Source organism: Bos grunniens, chromosome 6 (genome assembly GCF_055505025.1).
Source record: "Bos grunniens cultivar Pamir isolate PY7600 chromosome 6, Bosgru_T2T1.0, whole genome shotgun sequence".
Lineage (NCBI taxonomy): Eukaryota > Metazoa > Chordata > Mammalia > Artiodactyla > Bovidae > Bos > Bos grunniens.
The window spans coordinates 40908466-40936216 of NC_141170.1; the positions used below are offsets into that span (position 1 = coordinate 40908466).

The 27751-nt window shown below is 36.4% G+C and overlaps 1 protein-coding gene across 11 annotated transcripts in view; it reads right to left on the reverse strand.

Annotated features, from left to right (window-relative positions):
- Positions 1-27751, reverse strand: part of ADGRL3 (adhesion G protein-coupled receptor L3) — a 949445-nt gene that overhangs the window by 648735 nt on the left and 272959 nt on the right. The gene's annotated exons all lie outside the window — the stretch shown is intronic.

Sequence of the window (27751 nt, forward strand, 5' to 3'; positions counted from 1 at the left end):
ACATTACACTGAAAAAACACCAAGAAGCAATGCAAATATGCCTTCATATATGGAATGTCATTCCATCCCAAATTATTATGATTATTAAATGCATAGAACTGATTTGATACTATGAACAAGGAATGCCTTTTTATTGCAGCAAATAGAGGGAGTCCTTTGCCTATACTGAATAATATAAATTCCTGTCATTGTTATTCATCTAACAGCACACACTGATTCAGCCATCAGAATCAAATATATCTGCAATGTTTTTAAAGTGATATCCATTGAGAATGAAACCATCAAATTTAGTGTTAATACATTAATGTTTTTGATATAAATCTCACATTATTCATAATAAATTCTGTCCTTATAAACACATTTACTCTAAACAAAAACAAAAGGCTTTCATGTTAGACGTTAGTTATGGCTTATCTTCATTCTGTTTTTCTTTGAAAAATTGATAGGTGGTTTACTCAATGACTACAGAGAGTAGGAAGGGCCAAAACATGTGAACAAATTTTTACTGCATCGGTCAAAAACTTCATTAGTTTTTTCCCATAAGTTGTTACAGAAAAACCCAAACAAACTTTTTGGCAAACCCAATATACTGCTCACACACCACTGGTCTGAAGTAAGGAAAACCACAATCACATGAAGTGCAAAAACATGATCAAAAATATCTTCAAATTTAAAGAAATATTTTTAAATAACAGAATTAAAGGCTGGCTGGTTTATATGTTAAGTTTATTTGGAGTTTTTAATTTTTTCTTATCTTGCTGTATGGCATGAGGGTTCCCATTTCCCTATGCCTCTTGCATTGGCAGCACTTAATCTTAACTACTGGACTGCCAGGGAAGTTCCTGGGCTTTTTAAAGGATTACTTAGATAAGATAATAACCATAAAGACTGAACAGTGATAATATATAACATCCCTGTTAAACATAAAACTACATGGAACCTAATGCTTTAAAAAAAAAATTACTTAAATTTTAAGTAAGATTGAATAGCAAGTCCTGAAATGTTCTTTAGAGCATGAGTTCCTGTAAATCCTCATTTAACATCTAAAAATAAGTGGAGTAATTGCAAAGAATGTAGCTGTGTAAGCTGCAAGGGATTTGGAAAATTACTTCACTTGCTGGTAAACAGACTGTTTTGCATAAAACAAAACTAAGTGGCCTTTAGTTGAGAAAATTATAAGATTTCATTGATATCACTGGCTGAATTTGGTAGGAAAGGGGTCAGAAATGGTGCGCTAGATTTAGAACAAAATGGTTTTGTATTAGAGTCTTTCAACTACTGTTTAAAATGCTACACAGTGCAAGATGCATTAGATAAAAATGAATTCAAATTGAAAAATGCCCCATATCAGTAAGTGCCTTGAATAAAAATATTCTACATTTCCTTTTCCTGATTAAAATTAAAAAAAAAAAAATCCTAGCTTATGAATGGAAAACTCTATTAACAAGTAAATGGTTATGTTGTATTTTTTAAAGTATGAGTTATTAAAATGCAGAAAGTGAAAGTGAAAGTTGCTCAGTCCTGTCTGACTCTTTGTGACCCTGAATTCTCCAGGCCAGAATACTGGAGTGGGTAGCCTTAGGAGTTCATGATCTGAGCCACAAGCAGCTCTCAGTCTTTTTTTGGCTGACTATATAGAGCTTCTCCTCTTGAGAAGCTGCCTCTTGAGAAACCTGTATACAGGTCAGGAAGCAACAGTTAGAACTAGACATAGAACAACAGACTGGTTCCAAATAGGAAAAGGAGTATGTCAAGGCTTTATATAGTCACCCTGTTTATTTAACTTATATGCAGAGTACATTATGAAAACCCTGGTCTGGAAGAAGCACAGCTGGAATCAAGATTGCCCTGAGAAATATCAATAAACTCAGATATGCAGATGACACCACCCTTATGGCAGAACGTGAAGAACTAAATAGCCTCTTGATAAAAGTGAAAGAGGAGAGTGAAAAATTTGGCTTAAAGCTCAACATTCAGAAAACTAAGATCATGGCATCCAGTCCCATCACTTCATGGCAAATAGATGGGGAAACAGTGGAAATGGTGACTGACTTTATTTTTCTGGGCTCCAAAAGCACTGCAGATGGTGAATGCAGCTATGAAGTTAAAAGACGCTTACTCTTTGGAAGGAAAGTTATGACCAACCTAGATAGCATATTAAAAAGCAGAGACATTACTTTGCCAACAAAGGTCTGTCTAGTCAAGGCTATGGTTTTTCCAGTAGTCATGTAAGGATGTGAGTTGGACTATAAAGAAAGCTGAACACTGAAGAATTGATGTTTTTGAACTGTGGTGTTGGATAAGACTTTTGCGAGTCCCTTGGACTGCAAGGAGATCAAACCAGTCCATGCTAAAGGAAATCAGTCCTGGGTGTTCATTGGAAGGACTGATACTGAAGCTGAAACTCCAATACTTTGGCCACCTGATGCGAAGAGCTGACTGATTTGAAAAGACCCTGTTGCTGGGAAGATTGATGGCAGGAGGAGAAAGGGACGACAGAGGATGAGATGGTTGGATGGCATCATTGACTCAATGGACATTGGTTTGGGTGGACTCTGGGAGTTGGTGATGGACAGGGAAGCCTAGCATGCCATGGTTCATGGGGTCGCAAAGAGCTGGACATGACTGAGAGGTTGAACTGACTGACATAGAGCTTCTCCAGCTTCAGCCACAAAGAATATAATCAGTCTGATTTCGGTATTGACCATATGGTTATGTCCACATGTAGAGTCTTCTCTTGTGTTGTTGGAAGAGGGTGTTTGCTATGACCAGTGCATTCTCTTGGCAAAACTCTGTAAACCTTTGCCCTGCTTCATTCTGTACTCCAAGGCCAAATGTGCCTGTTACTCCAGGTATCTCTTGACTTCTAATTTTGCATTCCAGTCCCCTATAATCAAAATGACATCTGTTTTGGGTGCTATTTCTGGAAGGTCTTATAAGTCTTCATAGAATCGTTCACCTTTAGCTTCTTCAGCATTACTGGTTGGGGCACAGACTTGGATTATTGTGATATTGAATGGTTTGCCTTGGAAACAGAGATCATTCTGTCATTTTTGAGACTGCATCCAAGTACTGCATTTTAGACTCTATTGTTGACTATGAGGGCTACTCCGTTTCTTCTAAGGAAGTCTGACCCACAGTTGTAGATATAATGGTCATCTGAGTTAAATTTGCCCATTCCTGTCCATTTTTAGTTCACTGATTCCTAAAATGTCGAAGTTCACTCTTGCCATCTCTGTTTGCCCACTTTCAATTTGCCTTGATTCATGGACCTAACATTCCAGGTTCCTATGCAATATTGCTCTTTACAGCATCAGACTTTACTTCCGTCACCAGTCACATCCACAACTGGGTGGTTTATTTATTTATTTATTTTGCTTTGGCTCTAGCTCTTCATTCTTTCTGAAATTATTTCTCCACTGATCTCCAGCACCATATTGGACATCTACCGACCTGGGGAGTTCATCTTTCAGTGTCCTATCTTTTTGCCTTTTCATACTGTTCATGGGGTTTTCAAGGCAAGAATATTGAAGTGGTTTGCCATTCCCTTCTCCAGTGGACCATGTTTTGTCAGAACTCTCCACAATGACCCGTCTGTCTTGGGTGGCCCTACACAGCATGGTTTATGGTTTCATTGAATTAGACAAGGCTGTGGTCCATGTGATCAGTTTGATTACTTTTCTGTGACTTTGATTTTCATTCTGTCTGCCCTCTGATGGATAAGGATAAGAGGTTTATGGAAGATTCCTGATGGGAAAGACTGACTGCGGGGAAAACTGAGTCTTGAATACTCCTGAATATTCATTGGAAGGACTGATGCTGAAGCTGAAGCTCCAATACTTTAGCCACCTGATGGGAAGAACTGACTTATGTGAAAAGACCTTGATACTGGGAAAGATTGAAGGTGGGAGGAGAGGGGAACGACAGAGGATGAGATGGTTGGATGGCATCACCAACTCGATGGCCATCAGTTTGAGTAAGGTCTGGGGTTGATGATGGACAGGGAAGCCTGGCGTGCTGCAGTCCATGGGGTCACAAAGAGTCAGACACGACTGAATGACTGAACTGATTAAGATACATAAGCATGTTTTGACTTCAAGGAACCTACATATAAGGTTAAGTATTTAATAAACTCAAGACAAACTCATTATGATTGCTTCCCCTCCTAAACTCCCCTGCTTTCTCTATTAAGTAGGCAGTATTATTACAACCCAGCCAGAGGTTCAAGATGAAACCTAACTCTCTCTTTTAAATCCTTACTCAGTGGAGTACTATTTTCTTTGACTTTCCACACTTGTCTCATTCCATTCTTGTTCTAAATCCCAGTCTACGCATGTTATTCTTACCAAAATTATTGGAAGTGGTTCCTAAATGATCTCTCTGACCAGTTCTCCCTCTCAAATCCAGAATTTATAATGCTGTTACTAGGACTTTGTTGTCTCTCTGCCTAAAATGATCTAATGGCTTTCTTTGTGGCTTCCCAGGTGGCACTAGTGGTAAAGAACTTGCTTGCCAACTAGGAGACATGAGAGACACGAGTTTGATCACTGGGTTGGGAAGATCCCCTGGAGAAGGAAACAGCAACCTACTCCAGTTTCCTGCCTAGAGAATTCCATGGACAGAAGAGCCTGGTTTTCTTTGACCTATTCCAGCCTACTTTTAAGCCTAACTTCTTGTCATTTTTTCACACATATCTAATACTCTACCTCATCAGCTCGACTTACTTTTTCTCTAGCACAACACACTAGTTATCCCTCCAAAAACTGTCTGTTTGCAATGGGCTTCCCGGCTAGTTCAGATGATAAAGAATCCACGTGCATTGCAGAAGACCAGGATTCCATCCCTGGGTCAGAAGATCCCCTGTAAAAGGGAATGGCTAGCCACTACAGTATTCTTGCCTGGGAAATCCCATAGACATAGGAGCCTGGTGGGCTATGGTCCATAGGGTCACAGAATCAGATATGACTGATTGACTAACACTTTTTACTTGTAATGTCTTTCCTATACTCAGGTTTATGCTTCAAGATTCAACTCAGATATAACTCTTTCTGTGAAATAACCAACTGTATCTATTCAGTGTTTCTCAAATACTTTATTTGAACTAGTATTATAGTTATTATCAAAGGATTTTTGTTAATAATTGGAGTTCTATTTTAAGTACAGACTGGGGTTCTTTTTCATCTTCCTGACATTCAGAACACTGCACCTACTAAGTGCTCTAAATATCTTCTCAAGATCAAAAAAAAAAAATTAATTAGTATGTTTTACAGTTTAGTAATACTTTATAAGCACTAAAATATTAATAGTTTTGATGAAGAAAACTATTTGCTCACTGCAATCAAATTATTCCTTTAGCTGAAACTGCTCTTTCAAATTTTCAATAAATAGTAAAAAATATTCTCAGTTTTTAAATAAGAGTTTCATGAACATCGTCTCAAACTATATTAATGTAGTAAAAAATGAAAGCATATTCAAAGAATATGCTCAAAATCAGAATTAATATGATGGCAGCAAAAACAGTATTATATGTAATCTTAGAGCTGTAAAATTATCTATATATTAATAGCCAAAGTTAGAATTTAGATGAGGCCTGTTCAATTCAATAGACATTCATTAGACACCTAGAACAGATAGAACAAAGTTCAGCCAACCATGGTCAATTTGTTCATGGGAGAGATTACTTCCCATTGGAAAAGTTACCTAAATAGAATGGATAAAGGGTAGAATTCAGAAAGGCAGAGGGTGGGGAGGATAGGACATTCAGGAAGATGAAAGAGTCATGCACAAGGACTTGGATACGTTGATAAGTAATGAAAATTGTCCAGCTTCAGTTTATGAATTATGAAGAAGATCTCTGGATGTAACCAGTATGTGTTGGCTTGCAATTACATAAGATAGTAAATACCAAAATGGAAATATGGCAAACATGCCCTCTCTATTTATTTTTGAAAAGGTGTAGGCAATGAAGACTGTTATGAGCATAAAGAGAATCTTTTCAATATTTCAGAAAGATTATTCAGCAATGGCATATAGACGTAACTTGTAGGGCTATTTGTAGGCTTTAGAACATGCTGAATAGCAATAATATTTACAAAAATGCTATATATCTGAATAACAATGCAGGAAACTAGGGAACAAGATAAAAATCAACACTGTGTGCCTCCTGTTTGTAGATAACAACTGAAAGAGAGAACAGAGATAAAGACAATGTCCTGAGTGAGGGTATTTAAAAGGATAAGGATGATTTAACCAAGAAGAATTAATTTTAAATACTGTAGAAAGATTATGATATTTCTAGAGTATTTTCAGGCAGAGGCATTGGTCAGATTTGGAGACGCAGAAGTCAGAAAAAAGAGGGGAATGGGGTTATAGATATCAATTTAAGAATTATCTACAAAGACATGAAAATTGATGAAGTAAGAATGAATTAGTTTGGCAGGAAATATAAAGTACAAAAAGAAGAGGAATAACGAAAAAATAAAGTTTAGAGAGTCACTCTACAGGATCTCAAAGAGAACTGAACTCAGACACTGGTTCTGATATTTATTATTATTATTATTATTATTATTGTTGTTGTTGTTGTTGCACAATACAAGACAAATGGATTTCTCAGGTGCCTCAGTTTTAAAGAATCAGCCTTCCAATTCAGGAGATGCAGGATGTCCAATTCAGGACACGAGAGCTCAATCCCTGGGTCAGGAAGATCTCCTGAAGGAGGAAATGGCAACCCACTGCAGTAATCTTGCCTGCAAAAATCCCATCAACACAGGAGCCAGGTGGGCTACAGACCATGGGGTCGCTACATGAGACCAGAGAGTCAGATACAACTTAATGATTAAACATACAAGCACTGCACAAATAATTTAACATAAGTCTTAAAATGTAATTATGATCAGTTGTCACAATATTTAAATTAAATACCACATGACCTATTACATATTAGGACTATAGTTTTTAACACAATTTGATCATTACTTTTTGCTGTTGTTGCTATATTGTTATAATAATCATTATCACATCCCCTACCATCAGGGACAAAAAGAGGAAAGGCAGGAACAATGAGAATCAGGACAACTTCAGTTCAGTTCAGTCGCTCAGTCGTGTCTGACTCATTGCGACCCCATGGACTGCAGCACGTCAGGCCTCCCTGTCCATTACCAACTCCCAGAGTTTACTCAAATTCATGTCCATTGAGTCGGTGATGCTATCCAACAATCTCATCCTCTGTCATCCCCTTCTCCTCCCCCCTTTAATCTTTCCAAACATCAGGGTCTTTTGAAATGAGTCAGTTCTTCACATCAGGTGGCCAAAGTATTGGGGTTTCAGCTTCAACATCAGTCCTTTCCATGAATATTCAAGACCAATTTCCTTTAGGATGGACTGGTTGGATCTCCTTGAAGTCCAAAGGACTCTCAAGAGTCTTCTCCAACATCATAGTTCAAAAGCATCAATTCTTTGGTGCTCAGCTTTCTTTACAGTCAAACTCTCACATCCATACATGACTACTGGAAAAACCATAGCCTTGATAGATGGACCTTTGTTGGCAAAGTAAAGTCTCTGCTTTTTAATATTCTGTCTAGTTTGTTCATAACTTTAATTCCAAGGAGTAAGAGTCTTTTAATTTCATGGCTGTAGTCACCATCTGTAGTGATTTTGGAGCCCAGAAAAATAAAGTCTGACACTGTTTCCACTGTTTCCCCATCTATTTCCTATGAAGTGATGAGACCAGATGCCATGATCTTCATTTTCTGAATGTTGAGCTTTAAGCCAACTTTTTCAATCTCCTCTTTCACCTTCATCAAGAGGCTCTTTAGTTTTTCTTCACTTTTTGCCGTAAGGGTGGTGTCATCTGCATATATGAGGTTATTGATATTTCTCCCAGCAATCTTGACTCCAGCTTGTGCTTCATCCAGCCCAGCATTTCTCATGACATACGCTGCATATAAGTTAAATAAGCAGGGTGACAACATACAGCCTTAATGTACTTCTTTCCCTATTTGGAACCAGTGAATCTTGAGAAAGAAGAATGAAACAGGAGGAATCAACCTGCCTGACTTCAGGCTCTACTACAAAGCTACAGTCATCAAGACAGTATGGTACTGGCACAAAGACAGAAATATAGATCAATGGAACAAAATAGAAAGCCAAGAGATAAATCCACACACCTATGGACACCTTATCTTTCAAAAAGGAGGCAAGAATATAAAATGGAGAAAAGACAATCTGTTTAATAAGTGGTGCTGGGAGAACTGGTCAACCACTTGTAAAAGAATGAAACTAGAACACTTTCTAACACCATACACAAAAATAAACTCAAAATGGATTAAACATCTAAACGTAAGACCAGAAACTATAAAACTCCTAGAGGAAAACATAGGCAAAACACTATCCGACATAAATCACAGCAGGATCCTCTATGACCCACCTACCAAAGTAATGGAAATAAAGCAAAAATAAACAGATGGGACCTAATTAAACTTAAAAGCTTTTGCACATCAAAGGAAACTATAAGCAAAGTGAAAAGACAGCCCTCAGAATGGGAGAAAATAATAGCAAATGAAGCAACTGACAAAGAATTAATCTCAAAAATATACAAGCAACTCCTGAAGCTCAATTCCAGAAAAATAAATGACCCAATCAAAAAATAGGCCAAAGAACTAAACAGACAGTTCTCCAAAGAAGACACACAGATGGCTAACAAACACATTAAAGATGTTCAACATCACTGATTATCAGATAAATGCAAATCAAAACCACAATGAGGTAACATCTCATGCTGGTCAGAATGGCTGCGATCCAAAAGTCTACAAGCAATAAATGCTGGAGAGGGTGTGGAGAAAAGGGAACTCTCTTACACTGTTGGTGGGAATGCAAACTAGTACAGCCACTATGGAGAACAGTGTGGAGATTCCTTAAAAAACTGGAACTAGAACTGCCTTATGACCCAGCAATCCCACTGCTGGGCATATACACCAAGGAAACCAGAATTGAAAGAGACCTGTGTACCCCAATGTTCATTGCAGCACTGTTTATAATAGCCAGGACATGGAAGCAACCTAGATGTCCATCAGCAGATGAATGGATAAGAAAGCTGTGGTACATATACACAATGGAGTATTACTCAGCCATTAAATAGAATATATTTGAATCAGTTCTAATGAGGTGGATGAAACTGGAGCTTATTATACAGAGTGAAGTAAGCAAGAAAGAAAAACACCAATACAGTATACTAATGCATATATTTGGAATTTACAAAGATGGTAACGATAACCCTATATGCGAGACAGCAAAAGAGACACAGATGTATTGGACAGTTTTGGACTCTGTGGGAGAAGGCGAGGGTGGGATGATCTGAGAGAATAGCATTGAAACATGTATATTATTATATATGAAACATATCACCAGTCCAGGTTCGATGCATGAGACAGGGTGCTCAGGGCTGGTGCACTGGGATGACCCAGAGGGATGGGATGGGGAGGGAGGTGCAAGGAGAGTTCAGGATGGGGAACACAGGTACCCCCATGTCTGATCCATATCAATGTATGGTAAAACCACTACAATATTGTAAAGTAATTGCCTCCAATTAAAATAAATATTTTTTTTAAAAAAAGAAAAAAAACTTCTCAAGAGGCAGGTCAGGTGATCTGGTGCAGGACACTTAGCACAATACAAACCATGATAGGAAAACTGAGTTGGACATCTTAGGTCAACAGCACATTATGACACATTATATATATTTCTATTTCAAATTTTCAAATAGCAACTCAACTTCTGCCATCTGCAGATGTTACCCTCTTATGAAATCATCTGCCTCATGCTCTCTTAAGAAAAGCCACTGACAAACTTTAAGAAATCTACTGACATGGCTAATACATCTGAGAAGTCCCTTGAGACAACAGATGGTGTTTTATAAATAGGATTTGAATCACCTGTTACATGACTTGAGCAGCCCAATTACTAAGTGCTTCTTCTAAACTTTGTCAGTTTCCATATGAAGTGTGAAAAAATATTCGAAATTTAAGAACCATAAACTTTATATTACAAGAAAGATAGGACAGATATATAATTGATAGAAACAACTAATACAATGATATTTATTGCATATGACATACATACATGTTCAATCTATTTGTGTATATATTTACGTATATATGCATGTGTAAAACAGGTATCAAAATGGATAAAAAGGGAGTGAAGGTATAGAATGAGTGTAGGAAAAAAAGAAAAAGTAGCATATTTTTTTGAAATGCATCTTTCCTAGGGTCATCTTTTTAAGATAAAAAAGAATTTGTTTAAAATTAAAAAAAAAACTCAGCCAATATATTTATACATTTTCTTACAAGAAAAATGTCACCTTTTATTTATAAGGGGGTCACTCTCAAGAATTATTTGAGACCAAATGTTGACAAAAATGTGAGCTGAGAAAAAGTTGGTTTTATCAACTACTGTCTTTCAACCTCCAAGGGTCTTTTCTACTCTTTCAATAATTTCAAAGTACAGTGACTGGAAAGTTAATACATCTCAGAAAGATTTACAGAGAAACTTCTTTATCAAATGAAGTCTGAATTAGGAAGATTAAATTGAAGAGATTATTACAACATAATGATGTTTTCCCAAATACCTTAAATTTGGTATTCAATATCATTTTTGGAGAAGCGATTCCCAGGTGACTGTGTGGTAAAGAATCTACCTGCAATGCAGGGTTCAGTTCCTGGGTAGGGACGATCCCCTGTAGAAGGAAATGGTAACCCACTCCAGTATTCATGCCTGGGAAATTCTATGCACAAGGGAGCCTGGTAGGCCACAGGGCATGGAGTCATAGAATAGTCAGGCAAGACTTAGCCACTGAGCACAAGCACATCATTTCATCTGTAGGCCTCATCTTAGAGTATTAAAATTGCATATTTTTGCTTGGTTAATTGATTAATAATTTAATCTTATACTGACTAAGTTCCAGGTACTAACTATGCTTGTGCTGGAAACACAGTAGTGAAGACAGACAAGTCTCCTATCGAGTCTAGTCTATGTATCACCTAGACAGAAATGCAACTAAATATGTAAAGAAATAAGTTCATTCCTGATATTTAGTACTTTGAAGGAACTGAAATAGGTTAATGTGAAAGAGAGTGATAGAGTGACTTGAATACCTACAGACAGTTTTATAGGTTTGCATGCATTTTAGCATGCAAATTCCTAAAAAGTGTATTAAAATATTCATAGCTTCTTTCCACTATGTCATATTCATATTCATCACTTCACTGAGGGCACATTTGCCTTATCATTCTATCATAAAATGCTTAAAGAAAGACTGTATTTTGACAGACAAAACACTAAGTATGAGGAACTCCAAGAAGAACAAAAAAATGTGCAGCCAGTCCTAGTGGAGTTTTCCAGGTAGCTAGCAAAAACAAGGTACACAGGGCTGAGAAGTCAATTATGGAGATTTGTTAATAATGTTAACAATTCATTTGGATCAACTTCTAAGTGTGGATGAGTTTGAAAAGAATTCAGAGAAAAATGTCACTGATGTCCAGTGAAGAATAGGATATGATCTGGAGCGTGAACTGAGGGCAAGTGTTGCAAAGGGAGGGAGGAGGACAAAGGAAATTGTAAGCAGGAATAAGAGGATGAACTAAGTATGGAGAAAGTCTGTCTGAAGTGTAAGTTATGTAGAAGGACATATTTGTATTATGTAGAAGGAGACAGATGGGCATCACAAGTACTAATATAGAAAACAGACTGACACTCAGGAACTGTTCATGGATGAACACGTGAATGAACACAGAAGAACCAGAATGAATTTATCCACATGGTGAGTGATCTATTAATCACGTTCTTTTATAGCATGAGGTACTGATCAAATTGTATATCCATAAACATTTATTCAATTGGAGAAGGAAATGGCAACCCACTCCAGTGTTCTTGTCTGGAGAATTCCAGGGACAGGGGAGCCTGGTGGGCTGCCATCTCTGGGGTCGCACAGAGTTGGACACAACTGAAGCAACTTAGCAGCAGCAGCAGCAGCAAACATTTATTCCATATATAAAATCAAAATTTTAAAACAGTTTAAAATTCAAAGAAAAGCAAAAATGAATGAAGCTGTCATCTTTGATTTTCCCAAGAAACAAAGAATAAATTTTAATCAACCAACGAATAGATGCTAATGATGTGAATTAATCTGTATTGAAAAAATTATTATTATGAAAAGTTGCTGACATCTAGAATCATAAGCTATATTCAATACCCATCCTGGCTTACTCTTGATTACATGTTAAATGAAATTAATTTTTTTTTGGCTTTTCATACTAATGAAGTTATTCAGAGTATATCAGGTCTACAAGAATTATATACTAATTAAATTCCTAGAATAAACTCCAAATTTATAAACAGAGTCTATTATGCAAGTTTATATTTATGTATAAATATTATAAGTTTGGAACTACTATTAATTTAACTTCTTAATACACTCTTTGAAATATGCTAGATTATAAAAATTGAGAGGTTCCTTTTGCTGTTTTATATTATGTGTATTTATTTTGTCCATACCATGTGACTTGTAAGGAATTTAGTTTCCCAACCAGGGATCGAACCCAGGTCCTTGACAATGAGAGCACAAAGTCCTAAACACTAGATCACCAAGGAATTCCCTCACTTGCTGTTTTAAGGATGAAAGACTGTCTGGGAACAAGGTAGAGGACCAGAAAGAAGACTTGTACAGTTTCCTAGGGGAAGGATTAAACATCTAGATTATGCATTGATTAAAGGAGATGATGAATACTATACCGATTAATACATATTTTAGAAAGAGATGATATTATATAGACAACAAAATACAGAATAGAATACACTGTACAGAATAGAATACCTTGTCAAGCCTATACAATACATAGAAACCTAAGTTAACCTTTCTATTTTCACACTGAAAATGGGCACATGTATTGATACATTAACCAAGAAATCAACTGGTATAGAGAATTTACTATATTTATGATGAATCCATGAATGTCTGGTGGTAGTTGAAATTTAAGCAGAGGATTAGAAAGGGATCTCTACATTTTACTCTCTATATTTGCTATTATTTTTTTCTTTGATATTTATTAGTAACCTTGAACTCCTTTATAGACAGTGAAAAATAGTTCTAATCATGAAAAAACATGAGATAAATGGCAAAATCAATTATTCTTTTTTAATTTGAGGGTCTACAATCCATAAAAATGATAGTTCTAGCTACATAAAGGATATTACATTTAAATGGTAACATCACACAAATTAACAAAAAATATTAAAAGTATTAAAATATAAAAGTATTAAAATACTTATAACATAATTAATAAGGTAAATTGTTCTTACATTTAAAACTAAGAATTACATTGTTTTTATTTCACAATTTATAATAAATGGAATTATAAAATCTATGTTCTTCAATTTAATGTTTGAAAACTTTCTCTTCAAAACTTGAGTGATATCATTTTTAAGTCTCAGTGGCCATATTATTTATCTCAATTGAAAATATCTCAAATGAATGAGTTCTGTTTTATAAATGTAAATTATTATTAATTAATATTTAAAAATATTTGTAAAGTCTGACTGAATCAAAAAATGGGAGTGCTAAATGCACATCTTCAAATTTACAAATCTTCATTTTGCTAGTTTATATTAGTTAAAATCAAGCTATGTATATGTTTTAAAATCAGCTTTAACAAAAAAAAAACTAAAACTAAAAAAAAAAACCCAGCATATCTGAAGTACTTTGGTTAATTTTGAAATTACTCAAAGAATAAGAATATAAATATTCACTAAATACAGTAGTATAAAGTATTCTTTCTGATTCAAAATTACTACATGTCAAATTGAGAAGTTTTAAAATAGCAGGATTCAGGATAATCATTAAGCTCTCATTTATGCTAAAGAAGGAAAACATTCTATGACTACATTATCTATTCTGACTATAAAACAAAGGGTTAAAATCAGAATATCATCTGATTATATTACTACATATATCACCTGACTTTATTACTATTAAATGTATGGAGTTTCATAGTGAGAAGCTATGAAGCTAACTCATATATTTTTGAGTTAAAGATATATACGCTCATGGCTTTCACAACAATTTTATTTAAATCATGAATTGCTCTGTCAAAACTTATCACTGTGTCAAAGTTCTAGAGAGATTTCATCAAAAGGGCATTGGAATTTATTTTGAATAATATCAGAGTCAATTAATACACTATCTGCCAGCAGTCTTTCCACCATGACTGCAGCAAAATTTTATCAAAGTATCATTTACAAGTTGTTATAGAAGAGTTTCCTCCAGGAAGCCCTAACAAATACATTCATTTGCAAATATATTCCAATAACTACTGTGAGACCGGTGCTGGGTTAATCACTTGAAAAATAACAAGAACCTCAAAATATCTAAGTATTGTGCTTAAGAGGTTATAATCTAGTGAAGGAGACTAAATCAGAAAACTAAGTGGCTTGGACTAAGCAGATGGCTTTTAGAAATATAATGAAAATCAGATTCATTTAAGACATATTCTGGCAGTGTCCAATCAACACAGAGTTATCATAAATGATTCAACAGTCTTTGGCACGATGGAAGTTTTATTTATTGATATGGGAAGATTGGCAGTTAGAACAGGTGTGAAAGAGAGGGTTTTTTTGTTTTTGATTTTTTTTACTTTTTATCTTTTTGAAAATGTTAACTTGAGAAGACTATCAGTTCAGACATTCAATCATGTCCAACTCTTTGCGACCCCATGAATCGCAGCACGCCAGGCCTCTCTGTCCATCACCATCTCCTGGAGTTCACTCAAACTCATGTCCATCACATAGGTGATGCCATCCAGCCATCTCATCCTCTTTCTTCCCCTTCACTTCCTGCCCCCAATCCCTCCCAGCATCAAAGTCTTTTCCAATGAGTCAACTCTTCACATGAGATGGCCAAAGTACTGGAGTTTCAGCTTTAACATCGGTCCTTCCAATGAACACCCAGGACTGATCTCCTTTAGGATGGACTGGTTGGATCTCCTTGCAGTCCAAGGGACTCTCAAGAGTCTTCTCCAACACCACAGTTAAAAAGCATCAATTCTTCGGCACTCAGCCTTCTCCACAGTCCAACTCTCACATCCACACATGACCACTGGAAAAACCAGAGCCTTGACTAGACGGACCTTTGTTGGCAAAGTAATGTCTCTGCTTTTGAATATGCTATCTAGGTTGGTCATAACTTTCCTTCCAAAGAGTAAGCATCTTTTAATTTCATGGCTGCAATCACCATCTGCAGTGATTTTGGAGCCCAAAAATATAAAGTATGACACTGATTCCATTGTTTCCCCATCTAATTCCCATGAAGTGATGGGACCAGATGTCATGATCTTAGTTTTCTGAATGTTGAACTTTAAGCCAGCTTTTTCACTCTTCTCTTTCACGTTCATAAAGAGGCTCTTTAGCTCTTCACTTGCTGCCATAAGGGTGATGTCATCTGCATACCTGAGGTTATTGCTATTTCTCCCAGCAATCTTGATTCCAGCTTGTGCTTCTTCCAGCCCAGCATTTCTCATGATGTACTCTGAATATAAATTAAATAAGCAGGGTGACAATATACAGCCTTGATGTGCTCCTTTTCCTATTTGGAACTGGTCTGTTGTTCCATATCCAGTTCTAACTGTTGCTTCCTGACCTGCATAGAGGATTCTCAAGAGGCAGGTCAGGTGATCTGGTATTCCCATCTCTTTCAGAATTTTCCACAGTTTATAGTAATCCACAAGGTCAAAGGCTTTGGCATAGTCAATAAAGCAGAAATAGATGTTTTTCTTGCTTTTTCCAAGATGAACTCTCTTGCTTTTTCCATGATCCAGCAGATATTGAGAATTTGATCCCTGATTCCTCTGCCTTTTCTAAAACCAGGTTGAGCATCTGGAAGTTCACGGTTCATGTAATGCTGAAGCCTGGCTTGGAGAATTTTGAGCATTACTTGACTAGCGTGTGAGATGAGTGCAATTATGTGGTAGTTTGAGAATTCTTTGGCATTACGTTTCTTTGGGATTGGAATGAAAACTGACCTTTTCCAGTCCTGTGGCCACTGCTGAGTTTTCCAAATTTGCTGGCATATTGAATGCAGCACTTTTACAGCATCATCTTTCAGGATTTGAAATAGCTCAACTGGAATTCCAGTTTGTAGTGATGCTTTCTAAGGCCCACTTGACTTCACATTCTAGGATGTCTGGCTCTAGGTGAGTGATCACACCATCATGATTATCTGGTCATGAAGATTTGTTTTTGTACAGTTCTTCTGTGTATTCTTGCCACCTCTTCTTAATATCTTCTGCTTCTTTTAGGTCCATACCTTTCCTGTCCTTTATCGATCCCACGTTTGCATGAAAGGTTCCCTTGAAGACTATAAGATACCCAAGTTGAGATGTCAGGGGATAGCTAAATACGAGTCTGTAATTAAGACCATATATATACAAATTTGTGAGCCAGAAATAGTATTTATAGAGTAGGAATGCAAGAAGACAAGGAGGATAAAAAAAACTCAATGAAAGAACTCAATAAACAGGCAAAGGGGAATACTGAATGGTGGTGCCTGAAACTGATATGGAAATTCCAGAGATGTGATTTAGTTCATTGCATAAAAAAATAAAAGTGTCAGAAATAAGGGGAGTTATTATGTGTTTTGAATACTACTGAGACTTAACTAAGATGAGACTGGAGATTATCCATCATATTTAGCAACACAGAAGTTAGAGGATTTGTGCTGAGTTAGGTGACTTGCTAGGTTAATTTAAAAAAGAAAAAGCCACTCACAATCCTGACTCTGTAAATTATCATGTCATGCCTTTGTAAACATTTCACTAATATGATACCTACATATCTTATCCACCATGTATACATTCATAAATTAAACTTTACAAACTTTTATTAAGTTTCTACTGACACGTCATCTGCTGTGAGATGGCAACTCAGAGGAATAATACACAAGATACAATTCTTACATATAATGAGCCCAAAACATCATGAAAAAATATACATAAGAAACACTGAAAATACCAGATAGAAACAGTGCATAAACGAAGTACCAGGATCATTGGAATGCAGGAAAATAATCATATCTCTATTCTATATATTTTTATTCTAGAACTGCCACTCCTAAATGTTAAGAGAGCCCTTATAAGGCTGTTGGTCTTGTAGCATACCCTGATCCTTTGCTTAAGGAAGTTAGTAACTTCATGCCTAAATGGAGCATTAGAAACACAGAAAACACCAAGTGTGAGTAAGAAAAGTATTATAATTAATGAGACATTAGCGATACTCATTTAGGATTAGGACAAGGTCTAATGTACCTGCTATTTATCAGGCTTCTCTTGTCTTTTAAAAGTTAAAGCCTGCCTTATAATCTTATTACATAATGAGTAATTTAGACATGTGAAATGGACTAAAAATGGATGAGCATGGATGAAATACATCATGGCTGAATAGTCATAACCAGGCCAACATGACATAATAACTTGATTTAAAAGAGTCAACTTTTATATGTACAGTTACTATAAGCAAAAATTTATTACATTTATAGAATCATAAAATGGCAGCACATTTTCAATTATGTTTTAAAATAAGCCAGTTTCAAGAACTTGGTCTTACACTAATTCTTCAGGGGAAAAGATCAATTTGCTTACATACATCAAACGAAACAAGTGATTCTGCTACTACTAATTTTAAAAAATAATAGTAAATACTTAACTTACTTCCCTAGAACCCTTCTGAATACTCAACATTTACTGGCTCAATTGCCATGACAAAACTATAAAGTACCTACTATCCCTATCTTACTTATGAGAAATCCAAAGCAGAGATAAATTAATTAGCTTATCTATGGTCACTGAAACAGGGGATAGCATTGCTATTAATTTATTAAGTTCAGTTCAGTTCAGTCGCTCAGTTGTGTCCAACTCTTTGTGACCCCATGAACTGCAGCACGCCAGGCCTCCCTGTCCATCACCAACTCCCAGAGTCCACCCAAACCCATGTCCATCGAATCGGTGATGCCATCCAATCATCTCATCCTCTGTGGTTCCCTTCTCCTCCTGCCCTCAACCTCATCAGGGTCTTTTCCAATGAGTCAGCTCTTGATATCAGGTGGCCAAAGTATTGGAGCTTCAGCTTCAACATCAGTCCTCCCAATGAACACCCAGGACTGATCTCCTTTAGGATGGACTGGTTGGATTTCCTTGCAGTCCAAGGGACTCTCAAGAGTCTTCTACAACACCACTGTTCAAAAGCATCAATTCTTCAGTGCTCAGCTTTCTTTATATTCCAACTCTCACATCCATACATGACAACTGGAAAAACCATAGTCTTGACTAGACGGACCTTTGTTGGTAAGAGCTTATAGTTATTTTTAAAATACTGACTCTATGAGAAAAGTACATTATAAGCTACTACTGACATTAAAAATATGACTTAAAATATCTTCCTTCCTGAGGAAAATTTAATATTAAAATCTATCTTTTCAGGTTTTATTGCTTTCATTCTTTCCCAATCATTTCTTACATGGTGAATTTACAATAGACATTTGTTTATCCCAGTTCATTTTGTTGATACATATAAACTATGAACAATGCAGAGGTTAATCCTCTTATAATTTATATTCAGTGCAGGTAACCTCCATTCCCCTACATCTACAATTTAAACCAATCAAGGACTTAGTACTGGAGTTATTTACTGTTGAAAAATAAACTCCTATAAGTATACCTACACAGTTTAAACTGGTATTGTTCCATAGTCAACTATATTTAGTTTGCTCTCTGTATAACACACACACACACACAATTAGAACAGTTCAATATCAGTAGAACTTGTTATAGGTAACAAAAAGGTCCAGGCTCTTGAGACTGAAAGTGTTAGTCATTCATTTGTGTCTGAATCTTTGCAACCCCATGGGCTGTAACCTGACAGTCTCCTCTATCCATTTAATTCTCCAGGCACGAATACTCGAGTGGGTTGCCATTTCCTCTGCCAGGTGATCTTTCCCACCTAGGGATAGAAGCCGGGTGTCCTGCAATACAGGCAGATTCTTTACTGTCTGATCCATCAGAATCAGTCTCAAGCCCCTTTGAGGCTGAACACTCCTACAAAAAAATAGTTTTCTATCTCAGTAGGCCATCTTGTGTTGAGTGTTCAGTCTCAAAAGAGACAACAGCTTCCCTGGACAAAGGAATGGTACCTACTGTGGAATGAGAATACCCATTAAGGAAGGAGAGACAGGGGACAGCTGCTTCTGCCAGATGGCCCTCACGTCCATTGGTTTTGTTTTATAGAGGGACTGTTTAAGCACTTCAAAGATCCTATTTCATGGTTCGTACAGTTTACCTCAGATTCCTCACAAAGACAGACTGTTTCAATTAAAATGACAGAAAATATACCAAGACTGCATTCCCAATCCACCTCTTTTCTTTGGTTTCAAGTGATGATAATAATGATTACAAAGACAAATAATTTACAATTAAAGAGAGACCCAGTTTATCTTACCCTGGTGGGGCACAAACTTTTGAGAAACAAACCAAGACTTATGGAAGGAGAAGGCTGTTAGTAGCATTCAATGGCTACTTAAACATCTAAGACATTATGATTGAAACTACTGGTTAACATTCATTATTCTTTTTATAATCACCCTGAGGCTTTCCTGAGCTTGAGGTTTTAATGTTGCCACTAAACCTCTTCTACCCTTAACATCAAAATACTAGGTAGAATATATTTTGATATATATAAACATATCAGATATATACCATGTTCACAAGAAAAATTTTAACTATCCATAATCAGTTAGTGGCAGATTCAATTCTTTAATCCCATTATTTCCTAAAGGGCACTGAGAAACACCACATTTATATAAAGGACGAACAAATAATAAAACTAAGTACATAATTTTTTCAATTTCATTTATTTTTGTATCTCAGTTTTATTGATTATGGGTTTTAAGTACAAGCAATGTTAAAATGTACATTTCAGTATGGATGAAATATCTTGGCTAAAAGATGAATGAGAAATAGGAATAAATTTTCATTTGAATTCAATATTGTTAATGCAAGTTGCATGTTCAGTCCTATTCTCCCTACAGAGGTTGTATTCAAAATTGAAATGTCATTGATGTACTTTTATAAATCAGAAGTGCTAGTTCATGTATATTTTATTCTCTATACCAATCTTTTTAGGACATAATTAAATGCAAACAAACAGAAAAGAACTAACTTGAATCAATGTGTCCTTCTGAATGACACATCCTTCATACAGTGAAGCCATCTCATCAGTTACACTATTGCACTCATGCTCATAAATTTGACAAGGTTGGTTGATTCGCTTCCAATCCTATTTACATTTAGAAATAGGTAGCCATATAACTTATTTTTCTATTAATTTATAAAGTACTTCAGTTATGATGAAAGGCAAAATTACCTGTTTGTTTCCAAAGTACAGGTTAATAATTTGATTATCTTTGTACTTCACTGTTGATGTAGTTTTTGAATATCAATATAAGACTGATTTATCTGTGTTTTAGAAGACAAACCATTAAGATAGGATACTCCAAACCTATCAATGGGATCATCTTTCAATAGGGGACACTTGAGCCATGAAACAGATAAAATGATTCAGCACTTCAACTCCACAAGCCATTATTTCTAATTAAAAACTACCCAATAAATATCTATTTCATTGTGACATTCATGTGATAAATAAATTCAAGTGATCATTCACCAAGAAAATTACCTTAAAAAATTACTTCATTTCCAAGAGTCTCTTCCTAATTAAAATGACTATTTCCCATCCATATTTCTGAACTGTAATTGATAATAACTTGAGAGTCTGAATATCCAGTACTCAGGCAAGCTAATGCCCTAATCTCTTCACTCATAATGCCTACAAACAGGAACTTTCTTTAAAACCATTTACTGACATTCTTGAAATGTAGACATGAGAATTTACAGAGCTTCCTCTTATGTTCACAGAAAAACTGATAAAGCTATAAGCATTTCCCCAACTCTAAACAAGAGTACTGGGGTAAAAATCAGTTCAATTATATTGAATGTAAAATGACCACATGCAATTTTAAAATATAATATATCTTATACAATAGTCGTGTCCGACTCTGTGCAATCCCATAGACGGAAGCCCACCAGGCTCCTCTGTCCCTGGGATTCTCCAGGCAAGAACACTGGAGTGGGTTGCCATTTCCTTCTCCAATATATGAACCCACATACTACTAAAGATGATCGTCCAAAGAGTCTTCTTTCTCTATTTACTTAACATATGCTTGATCTTCCTTTACCTCTAATTTTTCAGCGTGCTTTCTACCCACACACTCTTTTCTGGAGTGACAGGGTGCAATGGAAACAACGTGAGGGTGACATTTCATTAAATACTCTTGTGTGTCTTTAATTTGCCATTGCTGGAAGTATTTTTTTTTTTAAGAATTTTTTTTTTAATTTTTTTTCTAATTTTATTTTATTTTTAAACTTTACATAATTGTATTAGTTTTGCCAAATATCAAAATGAATTTTTTTAAGCAACAAAAGTTGCTTTGCTAAATTTCATTTTAAAATTTTCAACCACCAATCTCCTTTATTTCCTGGGATTTTGAGCTAACTCTCACTTGATATACTATTATACTTCTCAATATCTAAATACAAACTCTATTTTCAGACCACAGAATCTTTTCAGATCTAACTTTTGCAACCTTTGACACTGTGGGTTGTTTTCCGTGAATCTTTCTTCAATATTACCTCTGTGACATTGTCCTCCCTTTCTGTGTTTCCTTCTGAATCTCTAATATTAACCCTTCTCAGCTTCCTTCACTTAATGCCTCATCCTCTACTTCATCTTTATATGAAGGTTTTCATCAAAGTTCCATTTTTAAACATGGTTTTACCCTACAGTCCATCCGTGGCTTATGGCTACTGTAAACACTACATCCCCCTGTGGCAGATTCATTTCGATATTTGGCAAAACTAATACAATATTGTAAAGTTTAAAAATAAAATAAAATTAAAAAAAAAATAAAAAAAATAAACAGTACATCCCATTCTTCATATCTTAATTTAACTGTGGTCTTGTTTCTAAGTTCCAAAACAACACATTTCCAACTTTGTAAGGAAGAAAACAACCAAGATCTTCAGCAGTTCTGAAACATCCCACAATCATCACCCTCCCCCAGTAATCCAACTCTTTCACATCCTGTGATTTCAACCTATTAAAATAACATCACTGGTCTTCTAGTCAGTCACATTACAAATCCTGCTATAATTGTGGAGATTTCCCTCTTCCTCATTCTTCTCCACATGTAAGCCTATGAATTCCTTTAAACCAAATCCAGAATACCTCTTAACACCACCTCCTTCATTCGATTTCTGTCATTCCACAAGTTCAGGGCCCTGTGAACTCTTGTCTGACTTTCATCTTCTACACTGCTATCAGCCAGGCTTATTTGAAAAGACCTCTCCCTATCTCTTCATCAAGTTTCAGATGACTTCATGCTGCTGTAGGATGAAACCCAAACTCCCTACCATAACATTAAAGAACTTTTGAAATTCAACCTCAGTATACCTTTCTAGCTCATCTCTTGCTAATCTGCTTCATACTAGATTCAACGTTCCCCAGAATATAAAGAAAGTTCATGGCTTCTTGTTTTATCCTACTGTTCCCACAGTTACTTCTCTACTTAACAGAATTTTAATAGCTCAGTTTCTTTAGTGAAATGATCAATGCCTTTCTTGCTGTTTTTTTCTGAGCAGTTGACTCTCAAATACAAGGTTTATGTGCAAAACAAATATTATGCAGAATAGATTAAAGAAGTATAAAACTTTGGGAGTATTCAACATGTAGCCAACACAAACAAACTATATATTAACTCAAAACAAAATCTAGTTCCTATTAATTTTAAAAAGTCTCATGCAAACTTCCCCACACACCAGAAATAATGCTAAAAATCACAAAATACAATCCCTATAGAAATTTTAGCAATACCTCTTCATAATATTAAGGCTAAGATTGAATGTTTCACCTATATTTATATTCATCAGATTTCACAATTAAAATCGATACTTTTCCTATTATCTGTTTAACAATACTTTTTAGCTAAAGAAAAACAGTGACTTCTAATTTTGTTCTTTCAATCATATGACCTATTCTTAAGTATATATAATCATATGTGCATAGTTTATATATGAATAATATGTGTTCTAGAAGACTCTAAACATGGACATCACCAGATGGTCAACACCAAAATCAGACTGATTATATTCTTTGCAGCCAAAGATTGAGAAGCTCTATACAGTCAGCAAAAACAAGATCAGGAGCTGACTGTGGCTCAGATCATGAAATCCTTATTGCCAAATTCAGACTTAAATTGAAAAAAGTAGAGAAATCCACTAGACCATTCAGGTATGACCTATATCAAATCCCTTATGATTATAGAGTGGAAGTAAGAAACAGATTAAGGGACGAGATCTCATAGAGTGCCTGATGAACTATGGAATGAGGTTTGTGATATTGTACAGGAGACAGGGATCAAGACCATCCCCATGGAAAAGAAATGCAAAAATGCAAAATGGCTGTCTGGGGAGGCCTTACAAATAGCTGTGAAAAGAAGAGAAGTAAAAAGCAAAGGAGAAAAGGAAAGATATACCCATCTGAATGCAGGGTTCCAAAGAATAGCAAGAAGAGATAAGAAAGCCGTCTTCGGTGATCAATACAAAGAAATAGAGGAAAACAACAGAATGGGAAAGACTAGAGATCTCTTCAAGAAAATTAGAGATACCAAGGGAACATTTCATGCAAAAATGGGATCAATAAAGGACAGAAATGGCTTGGACCTAACAGAAGCAGAAGATATTAAGAAGAGGTTGAAGGAATACACAGAGAACTGTACAAAAAAGATCTTCATGACCCAGATAATCACGATGGTGTGATCACTCACCTAGAGCCAGACATCCTGGAATGTGAAGTCAAGTGGGCCTTAGAAAGCATCACTATGAACAAAGCTAGTGGAGGTGATGGAACTCCAGTTGAGCTATTTCAAATCCTGAAAGATGATGCTGTGAAAGTGCTGCACTCAATATGCCAGCAAATTTGGAAAACTCATCAGTGGCCACAGGACTGGAAAAGGTCAGTTTTCATTCCAATCCCAAAGAAAGGCAATATCAAAGAATGCTCAAACTACCGCACAGTTGCACTCATCTCATATGCTGGTAAGTAATGCTCAAAATTCTCCAAGCCAGGCTTCAACAATACGTGAACCATGAACTTCCAGATGTTCAAGCTGGTTTTAGAAAAGTCAGAGGAATGAGAAATCAAATTGCCAACATCCGCTGGATCATGGAAAAAGCAAGAGAGTTCTAGAAAAACATATATTTCTGCTTTATTGACTATGCAAAAGCCTTGACTGTGTAGATCACAATAAACTGGAAAATTCTGAAAGAGATGGGAATACTAAACCACCTGATCTGCCTCTTGAGAAACCTGTATGCAGGTCAGGAAGCAACAGTTAGAACTGGACAAGGAACAATAGACTGGTTCCAAATAGGAAAAGGAGTACATCAATGCTGTATACTGTCACCCTGCTTATTTATCTTCTATACAGAGTACATCATGAGAAATGCTGGGCTGGAAGAAGCACAAGCTGGAATCAAGATTGGTAGGAGAAATCTCAAAGATCTCAGATATGCAGACGACACTACCCTTATGGCAGAAAGTGAAGAGGAACTAAAAAGCCTCTTGATGAAAGTGAAAGAGGAGAGTGAAAAAGTTGGCTTAAAGCTCAACATTCAGAAAACGAAGATCATGGCCTCTGGTCCCATCACTTCATGGGAAATAGATGGGGAAACAGTGGAAACAGTGTCAGACTTTATTTTTCTGGGCTCCTAAATCACTGCAGATGGTGACTGCAGCCATGAAATTAAAAGACACTTACTCCATGAAAGGGAAGTTATGACCAACCTAGATAGCATATTCAAAAGCAGAGACATTACTTTGCCAACAAAGGTTCGTCTAGTCAAGGCTATGGTTTTTCCTGTGGTCATGTATGGATGTGAGAGTTGGACTGTGAAGAAAGCTGAATGCTGAAGAATTGATGCTTTTGAACTGTGGTGTTGGAGAAGACTCTTGAGAGTCCCTTGGACTGCAAGGAGAGCCAACCAGTCCATTCTGAAGGAGATCAGCCCTGGGAGTTCTTTGGAAGGAATGATGCTAAAGTTGAAACTCCAGTACTTTGGCCACCTCACACGAAGAGTTGACTCATTGGAAAAGACTCTGATGCTGGGAGGGATTGGGGGCAGGAGGAAAAGGGGATGACAGAGGATGAGATGGCTGGACGGCATCACCGACTTGATGGACGTGAGTTTCAGTGAACTCTGGGAGTTGGTGGTGGACAGGGAGGCCTGGTGTGCTGCGATTCAAGGAGATCCAAAGACTCGGACACAACTAAGTGACTGAAGTGAACTGAACTGAACTGAACTGAACACTATTCATAAGAAAATAAAACCACCAGTGATAACCAAACATTTACTAATTAGACAATGTAATACCCCCATGCCAGATTTAATCAAAATTTATAATACCAATAAATTAGATATTCAGCAGCATTCATATTAGCCTCAAAAATTCTTATATGAATATACTACACAGAAAAATATCTTAGATCAATTTTGATTTTATCATGTTTTAAAAAATATCTTGGAATCCTTAGTACACAATATGCTCTACAGCTTAGTCATGCCTGAATCTTTGCAAACCCATGGACTGTAGCCCAGCAGGCTCCTCTAACTATGGAATTTTCAAGCCAAGACTGCTGAAGTGGGTTGCCACTTCCTCCTCCAGGGGATGTTCCCAACCCAAGGATCAAACCTGTGTCAACTACATCTCCAGTACTGCAGTTGGATATTTTAACACTGAGCCACTAGTGAAGCCCCAGTACTTAATAACCTAGTAAAAAGTAAGATGCTCCATAATTTAACCATAAACCATTTTGTCTTATCTGTGTGTATACATAAACAGGCTATGTTTGTGAATAACTTTGCATATATTAACAAGCATAATAATGACGTATGTTTATTAAAATTTTAACTGAACATACGTGACAAAAAATCAAATAGACTGAGGAAATCAGTCCTGAATATTTATTGGAAGGACTGATGCTGAAGCTGAAACTCCAATACTTTGGTCACTTGATGTGAATAACTGACTCATTGGAAAAGACCCTGATGCTGGGAAAAATTGAAGGTGGGAGGAGAAGGGGACAACTGAGCATGAGATGGTTGGATGGCATCACTGACTCAATGGTCATGAGTTTGAGTGAACTCCAAGAGTTAGTGATGGATAGGGAGGCATGGTGTGCTGCAGTCCATGGGTTACAAAGAGTCAGACACGACTGAGTGACTGAACTGAAGAAATCAAACTAACATTTAGAAAAACCAAATTTTAAGAATGTATTAAGGAAGATGTTTTAAACAGGATATTCTAGTTGGTAACCTTTTTCAGTTCAGTTCAGTTCATTCGCTCAGTTGTGTCCAACTCTTTGCGACCCCATGAATCGCAGCATGCCAGGCCTTCCTGTCCATCACCAACTCCCAGAGTTTACCCAACCTTTTTAGAGATACTAGAATTAACACTTGCATAAAAACGGCTATACACCTGTTAGGTAGTTAGAATAGGAAACTGGAGTCCAAAATGGCAGTGGCCAAAAGACAAGGAAGGGAAAAGTCCAGGAAAATAGAACAAAGGAAGGTCAAAGGAATGTCTGAGGACTGGAGTGAGGACCTCAGGTAGAACAAACAGCACTCCTGGCTAGCCCAATTTACATAAGGTAGGCCTGGGGGGAGGAAAAAAACATATAAAAAGAGAAGCCATAGGGCTAGGGGTTTCTTTCTCTCCTGAGATCATTCTCTCCGGCCCCCCACCACCACCACCACCACATGCACTCACATGCTCACCCTTTCTTCTCTTCCAGTCTTTGGGTCTGCATGCCCTCACGCCTCAGGGATGTATTTTCCTGCTATTTTCTAAATAAAATTGACCTGTAACATGGAGCTGTAACACTGATCTGTCTAAGAGCTATAACACGGTCTGTTCAAGACCTCAGAGCTATAACACCGTCTGTCCAAGAGCTGTGATGCACTGAGGGCTTTAACGTCCTTCACTTCAAATTTTTGTTGAGACGAGTTGGAATCGAGGAGAATACACTCAACTAACAATTCTATAAAGTGAAAGATAAATAAGCGGGTCAAATGAATTAGGCATGAGAGCAATAATAAACAGTACTTTCTAAAAGTGCCAAAGAGATATGAATTACTCTTGTTGTGGATACTATTATAAGACTTCTAGTGTTTTTCACACACATCTTATTTGATCTTCACAGCAATTGTGTGAATTTGTTCCTAAGATGGCACTTGCCAGTTTCACAGAAAACTGATAACATGTATTTTGCTCCAAGTTACGCAGTTCTTAAGAACCAGAGCTAAAACTTGAAGATAGGTCTTCCAATAGTATTCTAAAACAACCAGACTGGCATTTCTTATCTGGTAGGCAAATTTCCTCTTTAAGACAGGTGATAGAAAAATAAAGATTTAGAGGACGAAGTTTTACTTGACCTCACCCAATAAGTCGCTTTTTATAAACTTGGGTATGACTCCAAATTACTTTATACTTTAGTTTCTTCATCTATAGAAATGAGATTTTGAATAAATTACCACACTTTTATCCA